Here is a 14,460-nt window from a genome sequence, read left to right as displayed (position 1 = left end):
ATTTAAATTAAATGTCCCCAGAAGCCTGCTTACGCAGGAGGGGAATAAATCAGTTATTAATTAAAAGTAAAGCAGCCCAAATTCGGTAGATTTTTTGAACACAACAACGTTTAAGGAAAAGGGTTTTATAAAATCAGTTTTCATCCGTGACATAATATTCACAAAGTGGTGTAAACTCACAACTATTCAGATTCCACCGACAATGCTTCAAACTATGGGATTTTGACAAAACAGTTAAAACGTCATATTACACTTTAGCCACTAGAGGGAGCTCCAGGTCTTTCTATGGGGGGATCCTCAAATCCCTTGTGTTTATTTAATATCCTGTGAGTGGTGGGACATGCAGTGTGTTGGGGAGACTGGGAATGCACTCTCCATCAGATTTACACAACACAAACGCAACATCCTCAACCACAAGAAAACATACACACCATTAATAAAGCATTTTATTGAACACAAGTGGAGGTTATGGTTAATAATTATTGTTGAATCTTGAGCCAGGTGGACCATAATCCAGAGACGAACTGCAGAGAGGAAATGGATCGCGAAGCTTGACACCAAGCAGCCACATGGGCTGAACGAACATTGAGGGTCCTGGAGTTGGGCCTAGCGATGGACAGTACACTGGGAGCGGTGTTGCCCTGGCAACACGGCTGCCCCAAACCCCTTTTCACCCTAACCCTAACCCTAACCCTAACCCTAACCCTAACCCTAACCCTAACCCTAACCCTAACCCCCCTAACCCTAACCCTAACCCTAACCCTAACCCTAACCCTAACCCTAACCCTAACCCCTAACCCTAACCCTAACCCTAACCCTAACCCTAACCCTAACCCCCTAACCCTAACCCTAACCCTAACCCTAACCCTAACCCTAACCCTAACCCTAACCCTAACCCTAACCCTAACCCTAACCCTAACCCTAACCCTATGCCTAAACCCAACCCTTCATCATCCATGATCCTGCCACTGTACCACTTACAGGTTGAAGTTTAAATAAAAGGCCAATTGGCCCTTTAACTGTTGTGTTATTTCACAGTTGGATGTATGAAAAAGGGTTTTATTCACTTGTTTGGGAATGTGGTTACGTTGTAAATATTTCTAATATTTCTGCTTTTTGACAAAAATGTGTGTTTTATTCCATGTTCCATCACTGTTTCTATTTTTAATAATTATACGTGTGATGTTTACTGGTGTTATTATCATGTTTATGCCTTATTACTATGTGATTCATGTTTCTGGTTTTGACGATGCTGGTATTTCGGATTGTGAGACGGGTGCATTGAACGTCTCACTGTATGCGATGCACCCAGAGATTCGTAGTTCAGCGCAGCTATTAGTCAGCTAAACCGGGGAGGGGAAAGGTCACGGCCGCCATATTGGCGACGCCCTAGCCGGACCGTCATTTCACCGAGCTGACCAGAGCGACAACAACAGCGCGCATCTTTAGCTCACACTTTTTTACAAGTTTTATAGCCTGAGGAAGGATATTCTTTATATCCGAAACGTTGCTAATCTGTTTAAACTTGTTCCGTTTATTGCTTTATTTTTGTTGTTATTGTTCCGGTCAATAAAAGGTAAAAAGAACCACTTTTCCTTCGCCTTTTTTTCGTGGCTAGTGAACACGAGGCTTCACTAGCTAGCGACATGTACGGGCGTGGCCGGGAGGATGAAGGCGAGTGGACGCTGGTGCAGTACGGCAGACGCGGTAGGCGCCGCAATCAGCACGCTCCGCCACAGGACCAGCGCCGAGCCCCACAACAGTTCCAGCCGCAACAGCCCCGCTTTCAGCAGAACGCACCGCCACGTTTCCAGCGACAGCAGCCCCGCTATCCACGCGACACCTACGCGAACGCTGTCCGGAGACCCGTGGATCGGGGAGGCGCCCCGCGGTGGCGCTATGATCGCGGCCAGGATGACAGGTACACGGGACGTCCCGCTAACCGCGGTCCCCGTCCAAGACCCGCACAGCCCCGGTCCTTTGACTCCCGCTTTCAACGCCCCCCCTATAATAATAATAGCAATAACAATAGCAACGTAAATAGCAATAACACACGGTACCAGCGAAACCAGAACCAGAACAATGAGGGCGCTCAGAATAGGCCCAGATCTGACGACCCACTTTTCACTGTTAAATGCCGGATCCTCCATAAGATCATTAAAGCGGCACATCATTTTTCCAACATTGTTATAACACATCCACCGGTCACGATCTCTAGAATGACCCAGCAGTTAGCCGCATTCATTAAGCCGGCTATTCCCAACACGGCCACGCAGATGCTTATTGACGGCAACGCTAAGAACTGGGAGCACACTGCGTTGGTCATTTTACAGGACCACTATGAGTCTGTGATAAAGGAGGAAATCCGGAACCTTCACAGACTCAATAGTCCAGAGTGGAGTGACCCGTTCGAGGTGGCGGCAGCCTGGGCCAAAAGGCAGTTTGGCCGCAGACTCGGCCCGGACACATTAAAAGAGGCCAGAGAGACAATTGTGGACTGGATGGCCGGTCTGGCGGTAGATGAGCCAATACAGGCCCCTGCAGCGGCGGCGCCGGCGACAACAGCAGCACCAGCGGCCCAGACCGACCCGGCGAGTCATCCCCTGAGGCGAGTGAGACCTGTGACCAGAGCGGAACCGGTAAACGCACCGCCCACACACACTATCGAGGCCCAGAGACGCCCAGACTCACCTCAGCCCGCCGCAGCAGCAGCAGCACCTGTGGCACCTGTCATCACCACGACGGCGGCCCAGGTCCACGCGGGACCGCATGCTCCAGCGGCGGCGCTGGTGACGCCCTCCTCACCAGTGACGGCAGAACGGCGGCCCAGCACTCCTCCACTGATCCAGAACCTCTTAGACTTCCCGATCGAGGTTAGTTTCAACTCTGACACCCTCTCCCCCGACACGCCACAGTCGGCAGGGGGCTCACAGCAGGTGGTTTCACCCACTCCGTCTTCCCAGCTGCCCCGGCCACAGAGACTGAACTTTCGTAGACCACAGTTCACGATAGAACTTTCACCCAGCTCGTCGTCAGTGGCTTCAGCAGAGGCAGCAGCAGCAGCAGAGACGGAGGCGGAGGAGGCAGCAGCAGCAGCAGAGACGGAGGCGGAGGAGGCAGCAGCAACAGCGCCATCATCAGCAGCGACATCACCGCCGACACCTCCACCGGCGGCAGCGACGCCCTCAATATCTGCTGTATGGTCCTTCGCACCGCGTAATCCGTGTGTGGCCCCGAACACGGACGAGGTGGAGTTCTCCCAGAGGAACCTGGAGGAGCTGGTGCAGCAGGAGGCGAGAGAGCCGTGGTCCCGGATGCAGAGGGACGTGAGGCACGTTCCCTTAACGCCCATCAGCACCACCAGGTTGAGGACAGCGGTGCAGACCCAGCTGATCCGGCCGGTGGCCACTCCCACTTCCGGCCTGCAGACACCGCAGGGAGCTCAGCGACCATGCAGACACCAGTCCACCGCGCGGAAGGCACAGGATTGGAGTCTCCATGTGACCAGGAAGTGGCTCATCATTGGAGACTCCAATGTGTACAAACTGCCAGCCCACAACATCGAGGATCTGCAGGTGGATGCTTTTCCAGGGGGCACCTTCAGGAACGCAGATCTCCTGATGAACAAGACGACCTCTGAGGTCACGGTGCAGAAGGTCATTTTGGCCTTCGGCATTAACAACCGTGTCCAAAAAACGCAGGAGACGGCCATCAAACAGCTGCAGAGGGCCCTCCGAAGCGTTAGACTGACTTTTCCATCTGCTGACGTTTTTGTGCCACAGGTCAACTTCTCCGGAGATCTTCCCCCGAAGGAGAAACTGCGCCTCACACATCTGAACACTGCTATTGCGAGAATGTGTGAGTACATCCCAGCGCTGCCAGCAGGTCTCTTTCACACAGGTCCGGATCACATCCACTGGACCCGAGCCACAGCTGCCCGCATATTTGACAATTGGGTTCACTACTTAAACTAATTGTCCCCATAAACCTGCCTACTCAGGAGGGGGATAAGTTAGTCATCAACCTCACTAAGAACTTTAAACTCACTGAAGCACAGCGCACTCTCCTTGGCAGGGGGTTAAATTTCATTCCCACTAAGGGAACTAATAAACAGATTGTAGAGCAGAGCCGCTTTGATCTACAGCAGTATCACAGGAGGTTAAAGCTGGCGGCTTATTTTGAAAACTCGAGAGAGTGTGAACGACTCCCGTTCATTTATAAATCGTCCTGGGCTCCTGTACAGGCACAAATACCACACACCATAACTGCTCTAATACAATCAGACATTCGGTATTTTAACACACGCTTCAAAATTCATCACGTGCCTCCTAACCTCAGTAGGGAGGAAGTGCGGGCACTTGATGAACTAGTTAATAACAAACACATAGTTATTAAACCAGCAGATAAGGGCAGCTCTATAGTGATCTTGGACAGGGAGCAATATTTATGGGAAGGCTACAGACAGCTTAATGATCCCAAATACTACACCAAATTGACCCACCCCATTTATCCAAACACTGTCCCGATTGTAAATAAAATCATCCTAACTCTACATGAGAAGAAGTTTATTAATCTGAAACAAAAGCATTATTTAATGGGTGACGCTGTACCTAGAGCCAGATTATTCTATATGCTGCCCAAAATACACAAGGACCCTGCCAAGTGGAGTAAACCACATGAAATCCCTCCCGGCAGGCCCATCGTGTCTGACTGCAGCAGTGAGACTTATCACACTGCAGAGTACCTCGACCACTTTTTGAATCCTCTGTCGACCACACACCCGAGTTACATAAAGGACACGTACCACTTTGTAGAGATAATTAAAAGACTCCGCATTCCGGACAACTCAATTTTATTCACCATAGATATTGATAGTCTCTATACAAACATTGACATTAAAGAAGGCATGCAGGCCGTTAAGAATTCATTTCGGAAACACCCCGACAAAAAGCGACCAGAAAAAGAATTATTACAGTTACTGGAGATCAATCTGACCCAAAATGATTTTGAATTTAATGGGGAATTTTTCCTTCAAATCAAGGGTACAGCGATGGGGAAGAAGTTTGCTCCTGCATACGCTAACATTTTTATGGCTGAGTGGGAGGAATCAGTCCTGAAAATATGTCCTAAAAAGCCACTGCATTATTATAGATATTTGGACGACATCTGGGGTGTGTGGCCCCACTCGAGGGAGGATTTTGAAGTGTTTCTGTGCACCCTCAACAATCACAATCAGTCTATTAAAATTAAATCCACCGACAATTTGACTTCTGTTGACTTTCTGGACACCACAACGTTTAAAAGTAACACATTTAAGGAAACCCACACATTGGACATTAAGGTATTTTTTAAGGAGACAGACACACATGCTCTGCTCTTCAAGACCAGCTTCCACCCAAAGCACACATATGCTGGCTTAATCAAATCCCAACTGTTGAGGTTTCACAGAATATGCAGCAGAGAGGAGGATTTCCGTGTTGCAGTCGGGGTGCTCTTTCACGCTTTGTCCACCAGGGGGTACTCTAGGACCTTTCTTAGAAAATGCCAGAGGTCATTTCTAGAGAAGAAGCCTATTACTGTGGGCTCCAGTCTCCCCTTTGTCACCACATATTCACCTTCTACTATGGCATTGGTCAGAGGATGCAGAAGGAGATTCCTCTCCCACACCACAGGGTCTTCTGTCCTGCAGGACCACAGGATCATCCCGGCCTACAGGAGAAACAAGAATCTACTGGATTATCTGGTAAAGGCCAAATTAAAACCTCTGCACAGCACTAAGGGGAGAGGTCAGAGTGATGTCTTTTTTAAACACAGAAAATGGCTGCAAAGCCACAGCACGGGAGACGTTTTCCTGAACTCAGCCAGGGGAAACACCAAGTCTAAGAACTGTGTTTACCTCATCACGTGTGCACAATGTGGATTACAATATGTGGGGGAGACGGGGAACACCATCGCGACCCGCTTCACACAACACAAACACAACATCATTAAAAAGAAAAAAACACTGACGCCACTTGTGGCACATTTTATTTCGCACAGTTGGAAATCTGTTTCTGTGTGTGTGATCCAGATGAACCCCGGATGGAGCGCTCCCCAGAGGAGGAGAGCGGAGAGGGGCTGGATCAATAAATTAAACACCAGGTTCCCTAAGGGCTTAAATGAGGACTAAGAGCTGCGGGCTGTGAGGCAGTGCTGGACAGTGCACAGATGGTCCTGCTCGCAGGTCCATCCAAAACTATTTATTCCCTAACCCTAACCCCTAACCCAACCCCTAACACTTAGCGCAACCCCTAACACTTAGCGCAACACTTAGCGCAACCCCTAACACTTAGCGCAACACTTAGCGCAACCCCTAACACTTAGCGCAACCCCTAACACTTAGCGCAACCCCTAACACTTAGCGCAACCCCTAACACTTAGCGCAACCCCTAACACTTAGCGCAACCCCTAACACTTAGCGCAACCCCTAACACTTAGCGCAACCCCTAACACTTAGCGCAACCCCTAACACTTAGCGCAACCCCTAACACTTAGCGCAACCCCTAACACTTAGCGCAACCCCTAACACTTAGCGCAACCCCTAACACTTAGCGCAACCCCTAACACTTAGCGCAACCCCTAACACTTAGCGCAACCCCTAACACTTAGCGCAACCCCTAACACTTAGCGCAACCCCTAACACTTAGCGCAACCCCTAACACTTAGCGCAACCCCTAACACTTAGCGCAACCCCTAACACTTAGCGCAACCCCTAACACTTAGCGCAACCCCTAACACTTAGCGCAACCCCTAACACTTAGCGCAACCCCTAACACTTAGCGCAACCCCTAACACTTAGCGCAACCCCTAACACTTAGCGCAACCCCTAACACTTAGCGCAACCCCTAACACTTAGCGCAACCCCTAACACTTAGCGCAACCCCTAACACTTAGCGCAACCCCTAACACTTAGCGCAACCCCTAACACTTAGCGCAACCCCTAACACTTAGCGCAACCCCTAACACTTAGCGCAACCCCTAACACTTAGCGCAACCCCTAACACTTAGCGCAACCCCTAACACTTAGCGCAACCCCTAACACTTAGCGCAACCCCTAACACTTAGCGCAACCCCTAACACTTAGCGCAACCCCTAACACTTAGCGCAACCCCTAACACTTAGCGCAACCCCTAACACTTAGCGCAACCCCTAACACTTAGCGCAACCCCTAACACTTAGCGCAACCCCTAACACTTAGCGCAACCCCTAACACTTAGCGCAACCCCTAACACTTAGCGCAACCCCTAACACTTAGCGCAACCCCTAACACTTAGCGCAACCCCTAACACTTAGCGCAACCCCTAACACTTAGCGCAACCCCTAACACTTAGCGCAACCCCTAACACTTAGCGCAACCCCTAACACTTAGCGCAACCCCTAACACTTAGCGCAACCCCTAACACTTAGCGCAACCCCTAACACTTAGCGCAACCCCTAACACTTAGCGCAACCCCTAACACTTAGCGCAACCCCTAACACTTAGCGCAACCCCTAACACTTAGCGCAACCCCTAACACTTAGCGCAACCCCTAACACTTAGCGCAACCCCTAACACTTAGCGCAACCCCTAACACTTAGCGCAACCCCTAACACTTAGCGCAACCCCTAACACTTAGCGCAACCCCTAACACTTAGCGCAACCCCTAACACTTAGCGCAACCCCTAACACTTAGCGCAACCCCTAACACTTAGCGCAACCCCTAACACTTAGCGCAACCCCTAACACTTAGCGCAACCCCTAACACTTAGCGCAACCCCTAACACTTAGCGCAACCCCTAACACTTAGCGCAACCCCTAACACTTAGCGCAACCCCTAACACTTAGCGCAACCCCTAACACTTAGCGCAACCCCTAACACTTAGCGCAACCCCTAACACTTAGCGCAACCCCTAACACTTAGCGCAACCCCTAACACTTAGCGCAACCCCTAACACTTAGCGCAACCCCTAACACTTAGCGCAACCCCTAACACTTAGCGCAACCCCTAACACTTAGCGCAACCCCTAACACTTAGCGCAACCCCTAACACTTAGCGCAACCCCTAACACTTAGCGCAACCCCTAACACTTAGCGCAACCCCTAACACTTAGCGCAACCCCTAACACTTAGCGCAACCCCTAACACTTAGCGCAACCCCTAACACTTAGCGCAACCCCTAACACTTAGCGCAACCCCTAACACTTAGCGCAACCCCTAACACTTAGCGCAACCCCTAACACTTAGCGCAACCCCTAACACTTAGCGCAACCCCTAACACTTAGCGCAACCCCTAACACTTAGCGCAACCCCTAACACTTAGCGCAACCCCTAACACTTAGCGCAACCCCTAACACTTAGCGCAACCCCTAACACTTAGCGCAACCCCTAACACTTAGCGCAACCCCTAACACTTAGCGCAACCCCTAACACTTAGCGCAACCCCTAACACTTAGCGCAACCCCTAACACTTAGCGCAACCCCTAACACTTAGCGCAACCCCTAACACTTAGCGCAACCCCTAACACTTAGCGCAACCCCTAACACTTAGCGCAACCCCTAACACTTAGCGCAACCCCTAACACTTAGCGCAACCCCTAACACTTAGCGCAACCCCTAACACTTAGCGCAACCCCTAACACTTAGCGCAACCCCTAACACTTAGCGCAACCCCTAACACTTAGCGCAACCCCTAACACTTAGCGCAACCCCTAACACTTAGCGCAACCCCTAACACTTAGCGCAACCCCTAACACTTAGCGCAACCCCTAACACTTAGCGCAACCCCTAACACTTAGCGCAACCCCTGGTCTTACCTTCCGCCAAATCCTGTCAGCTGTCCATTATGTCAGGAAAGTCTTGAACCAGTTGGCTTCCACTTTCCCTAAAGAAAGAACATTACTCAAATCATCCCGAAAAGTCTAACAAGACATCTTGCACCTACAGGTTTACATTTAGCAATACAAACAGTCCTAAAATATTGGCCAGTGGAAAATAGTTAAGGACATACAAACCAAGATAAGCAAAGCAACATTCTGCAACAGTCAATTTTAAACAACATTTTCTAGACCTGTCACACAGCCCGCATAACCAATACTGGGGAAAAAAGCTCACCTGTTGCTCGAATCGCTAAGTTGGCAGGAGAATTTCACAGGAGGGGTAAAGCTGCTTGACCACTTTTTGGAAGACTTGAGGCAGGAGCCAATTGTGTTCCGAATTTTTCTGCGTAGTAGTACAACAGTACTTTAGCCAACCAGAAATAGTTACACACACACACACACACACACACTTAGTTCAGTAGATATTTATAAGCAGATGCATAAGCAAAACAGTCAGGCCTTCTAAACAGTATTAGACCCGTCACACAGCCTGCATGACATAACAAAATCAGTACTGGAGAAAAGGTCTTACCTCTCACTCAAATCCATAAGTCAGCTGGCAATTTTCACAGCATACTGAAGTTGCTGGGCCACTTCTAAAACTACTTTACCCAACGCAACCGGAATTTTTCCCGAACAATGATGGCAGCTTTTTGCACATACAGGGAAATTGCAAATATTAAATGAAGCAGCTAAAGAGGGCGGCATATTTCAGGACATACAACATATTAGAAGCAGATTCATTTAATACATTATGCACCAGTCAGGCTCTTGACAGTTAGGTCTAATAACATGTTCTGTTTTTCCTGTCACACAGCCTGCATGACAAGCATTATGTGGCGAGTGGAACTCTTTTGGTGTGGAGCGCCTTTTTGGCCCGCTCAACACTGATGACACTGGCAACGCCACCCGGGGAATTTCACCCCGAGAATAGGATTTTACTAAAGCACACAGATTTGATTCATGCATGAAGCCAGAGACATAGTTCCGTTACAACAATGATTTTATTTAATACAATTACTAAAACAAATATAAAATACCATTTAAAATACCAGACCTACTAAATAGGGAAAGTAAGTGCTGAGGTCTTACCGGTGGAGGGACAGGGTCAATGGGGTCTCAGAGAAGGATCACCCCAATCACACTGCAGCAAACGACTCAAATTAAACCAAACGGGGAAAACACAGCACACTGGAGAGAGACACCACCACCTTCGGCACCACTAGAGCCTACCAACTAAAATAACCAAAACAGATAATAGAATTCCAACCAAAATTAGTCTTATCGAAACTTAGAAATATAAACCAACATCACTTAAATCATAATTTGACAAATAAACCCCAATCTCCATACACATAGTAGCAAGCACGGGCAAACCAAAAAAAGGCAAACTATCAACCGGGTTGCAATCAGACAGCCCTGTCACTTTAAGCAACAGATCCGGGCGCTGTGAGGCGCTCAACGCCTGGAGGAAGATACAGTTGTGTAGCTGCAACCCGTTGAACGTAGTTTAAACCCAAAGTCAGCGGCGACAAAACAGCAGCGTGGCAGGGAAGGGAGGGGCTGGTGCAGATACCAGCGCACGCGAAGCAATTTTACAACCCTGGCGTGCACAAACAAACCAAATTCAATGACGGTTTATGATTTAAGAACATACACGCGATGCCACTGATATACATACATACCCGTCAGGGAGCTTCGCACCAATACACCTGCAGTGCCGATCGTACAGCTACACAGAGCCTACAATAAAACGGCAGATTACTTAACCACTCATTCATTAAAATATTCACAGAGGAGAAAGATTTGTCCAACCTACCAGCAGCAACACTCAACCCGATTCCGTTAAAGGAAAGATCGGGTTTGTAACAGGGAGACACTGCAAAAGACAATACACGCTGTAATGGCCATCCCAACACAACCAAGGCCTTTAGGTAACAAACACTTAAGCACACTACATTACCCGTTGCACAACCGTGACTGCGGCACGAACGCGAGAGGACCCAGAGCGGAAATGTACCTCCAGCAACAAAGTAACGGGGTCAAGATGTCAACCCCCCCGCCTATATAGCATGCAGTTACTTCCTGATTGGTCCAGAGAGTGAAGTGATTGAAACCACCTGCGACAAGTCAACCTGCTACAATCACATATCAAAAACCACTGGGGGGGGAAATAAAAATAAAGTCTTACCGTTCACTCAAATCACTCAAGACTGCTGGTAATTTCCACTCTCACAAGAGGCTGAAACTGCTTGACCACTTCTGGCGATCAAGGCAGGAGCCTGTTTTCTCTGGACAGTCCTGCGTGGAATCACAACTCTGTCTGAAAAATCTTTGAAACACTGACAAGATGGCATCTTCTTGCACACACAGGCTAACGTTATTTAGCAATACCAACACATTGGCCAACAGCAAATAGTTAAACAGCAGATTAAGGATCCAAATTGTTCGTCAGGACAGGCCACAACCCTCAGGCATTCTTTACAGTTAGAAAGACATTTTATCAGAGCCATTACACAGCCTGCATGACAAGCATTACATTAATACCTTGATTAAGAGCTCAGGCCTCGCCCATCTTCTCCCCAAGATCCATGAGCCTCCTTTGACCTGGACAGGTCTGTCAGTTTAGGTCGACCGCCCATAATCAGCAATTGCAGTTGTGTCCTACAAGACTAGAATACATTGACATTTTATTAATCCACTGTCAAAATTACATTCCAGGTAAACATAAGGTCTTAACCTACAGTGTTGGGTGTTGCAATGAATTTTGTTACATTGAGGTTTACTTACAGTTCTATTTTTTATGTCCAGCAAACAGTTTAAAACGTTTTTGCAGGAGAAATATATAAGCAACTATTTCAAATAAACATTTAGAAAACTCCCATTTGTAATGTATTGTACAAAAAAAAACTCACTTTCAGTTAATGATAGTTTTAATTAGTCAGAAATGTGTATTTACAGTGCATTGTTACAGGGTATTAATTACTGTCAGAAATGTGCATTTACAGTGCATTGTTACAGGGTACACATACAAGTCACTTACACTATAGAACATCACAATCACCAAGCAATTCAAACATTTAAAACATTGTGAAAAATGTTTTCAGTTAAACTTATGAGCGGTCTCTGTGGTACTGTAGTTAAGTCAGTCATACCTTTTTTGTATTCATGGCACTACGGTCTCCACCAGGTTTCTTGCCCATCGCATATTGAACCAACTGAAATTAGTAAATGACAATACAATGAAAAACAAATTAAATTATCTGCAACAAGTGATAAGTTACTCAATTTCTCACGGGCATTCCACAAAGGGAGGTCAAACATTTTACACATCAACTAACCTGTTTGGCCTCCTACTTGTCCCTGAAATTCAGTGGTAGAATTTAGATTAAATAAGTAATTGGCAAAATCTTGATCCATGTATTGAAGTCAGAGGTTGCCCTTTAACCTAAAGGTTGTCTTCATCTTGCAGTGAAGATATCTAGAGACTCTGGCAAGCATTTGGAAGTGTTAGTTTTTCAATGTTAATCTGGATTCTGCAGGTGTGGAACCAGCCATAGCAGTCTGAGAAGAGATCACAAGCAATTAGTAATGTTCATCATGAGAGTAAATCCCCTCTAGGGGGTACCATTGGTCAATTTTTATTTGGGCTGTCTACTTCGCTGATAGAAGAGAATGAGGGAGAGAGTTGTCGGGCGGTTGTATTAGAATGCATTAGCTGATGCATAGTGTGTAGATCAAATCACGAGAAGTTGAGCAACTGGAAGAAAGACATTGGGAACCACTGGTAGCACAGGGTTAAGTAGTGCCTCATAAATAATTTAACAACGGATCTACAGATCACTGAAGTCAGAGTGAGGCAATAAAATTCCCCTGATTTCAACATTTACTTAAAATATAGTGTTCATACAAAACAATTAAATTTCCATCAGCTGTAGGAATAACCAAATGCGCCTCTACAAACAAATTGAGTGCTACTGGTGACAGATGGTGACTAGGCCGCAGCGGGTAACGGGGGGGGGCATGCCCCTCACCGGCTGTAATGCGCCACACACACACACAATTACTGAAGATATACGTAAGAAAAAAAAAAACAACAGAGAATATGAGGAGCAGGTGAGAGGCCCAGCCACCACCATCTGTGAAGCCACACTGTTGAGCCTCAAGCACCCAAAAAAGAACCAAAGAATCAAATCGAACAAAAAGTAACCTTCTGGATACTAAAGGTAATTAATACTACCAAAATAAAGAAAGACAAAATAAAGAAAACAGTGGTGGCTTCCAATCCCAGCCTTTGGACTCCAAGCCTCCTCTACCTGGGTCTACCGAAGAACTGAGAATAAAAACACCTACCAGCTCACTAGATTGTCCAACCAGACTCCAACACAGAAAGGGACAAGCATACTGACAGCTGCTTCATAATGTGCAGCTTTTATACCCTGTCAAACCACAAAGTAGGAGGTACCGAGGCCTGCCTGAGCCTACAGTAGCTCAGGAGGGACATTTCCTCACTGGTTACACAATGAAAAAGAATATTTATTATTCAAATCATTCATTTCTAATTTTACAGGCTGAGCTTCTACACAATGAAGATGAACTTGTCTTGCAGTATCACCATTTATATGATTTTATCAAACTGGCCGTGTATCCAGTAAGCCATTGATCAAAATCATCACACATCTATAGTTTAGTCCATTATACGCCACACTTTTGGCCAAGCTGGCGGTGTCCTCAGTTGAATTCAGAGAATTTGAGATATCCTTGTTAGGAACATCAATGTAAAGAGTGGAAATATTTATTATGTCCAATAGAGGTCTGCTGAAGCCACATGCGTGTCAATGATTTGCAATCTGTAAGAAAGGGGAAGAAGCACGTTTGCAGAATGCTGAATTCGAAGCAAATACTTTAACATTCAAATATATTGGAATGCCATACGGGCAGCACGGTGGTGTCATGGTTAGCACTGTGGCCTCACAGCAAGAAGGTCCTGGGTTCGACTTCTCCCTGTGGCCTTTCTGTGTGCGGTCTGCATATTCTCCCCCTGTCTGCGTGGGTTCTCTCCGGGTCCTCTGGCTTCCTCCCACAGTCTAAAGACATGCTCTGGGGATCAGGTTAATTGGTGGCTCTAAATTGCCCGTAGGTGTGTGGATGTGAGTTTGAATGTTAGTTTGTCTCTGTGTTAGTCCTGCAATTGGCTGGCAACCAATCCAAGGTGTGCCCTGTCTCTCGCCCAAAATTGGCTGGGATTGACTGCAGCCCCCCACAACCCTGTCTGCACGATAAGTGTTTTAATGATGGATGGATGGAATTACTTACTATTCTTTTGGTGGAGTATATATTCTACTGGTTCCACTACATTAAAGTGGGCCCTCCAAGCACTGGAAAGTCTAACATTGTATTAGACACAAGAAAGATTTTCTTATTTAAGCAGAACGAAAGCAATTTTAGCCTCAACATCCTTCCAACATCCCAAGTTTTGAGAACTCCTGTTGTAATAAAAAAAAATTAAATAACATTGATCGCTATACTTTCCCCATCTGAAATAGTACTGGCAACATTGGCATA

The 14,460-nt window shown here is 47.1% G+C and overlaps 2 long non-coding RNA genes across 2 annotated transcripts; both read right to left on the bottom strand.

Annotated features, from left to right (window-relative positions):
• Nucleotides 1–5,583: 5,583 nt before the first annotated feature.
• LOC144383141 (uncharacterized) lies at nucleotides 5,584–9,265 on the bottom strand. Its single transcript, XR_013450573.1, has 3 exons — nucleotides 9,131–9,265; nucleotides 8,833–8,900; nucleotides 5,584–5,709 (listed from the first exon to the last, which is right to left on the bottom strand). It is a non-coding gene; the product is annotated as an uncharacterized LOC144383141 (long non-coding RNA).
• Nucleotides 9,266–9,882: 617 nt separating this feature from the next.
• On the bottom strand, nucleotides 9,883–13,295 carry LOC120824668 (uncharacterized). Its single transcript, XR_005713016.2, has 9 exons — nucleotides 13,249–13,295; nucleotides 12,344–12,459; nucleotides 12,237–12,258; nucleotides 12,051–12,113; nucleotides 11,443–11,567; nucleotides 11,087–11,196; nucleotides 10,715–10,774; nucleotides 10,581–10,638; nucleotides 9,883–10,498 (listed from the first exon to the last, which is right to left on the bottom strand). It is a non-coding gene; the product is annotated as an uncharacterized LOC120824668 (long non-coding RNA).
• Nucleotides 13,296–14,460: the final 1,165 nt, after the last annotated feature.

Source organism: Gasterosteus aculeatus, chromosome 9 (assembly GCF_964276395.1).
Source record: "Gasterosteus aculeatus chromosome 9, fGasAcu3.hap1.1, whole genome shotgun sequence".
Taxonomy (NCBI): domain Eukaryota; kingdom Metazoa; phylum Chordata; class Actinopteri; order Perciformes; family Gasterosteidae; genus Gasterosteus; species Gasterosteus aculeatus.
This window is presented reverse-complemented; position numbering and strand designations above follow the sequence as displayed.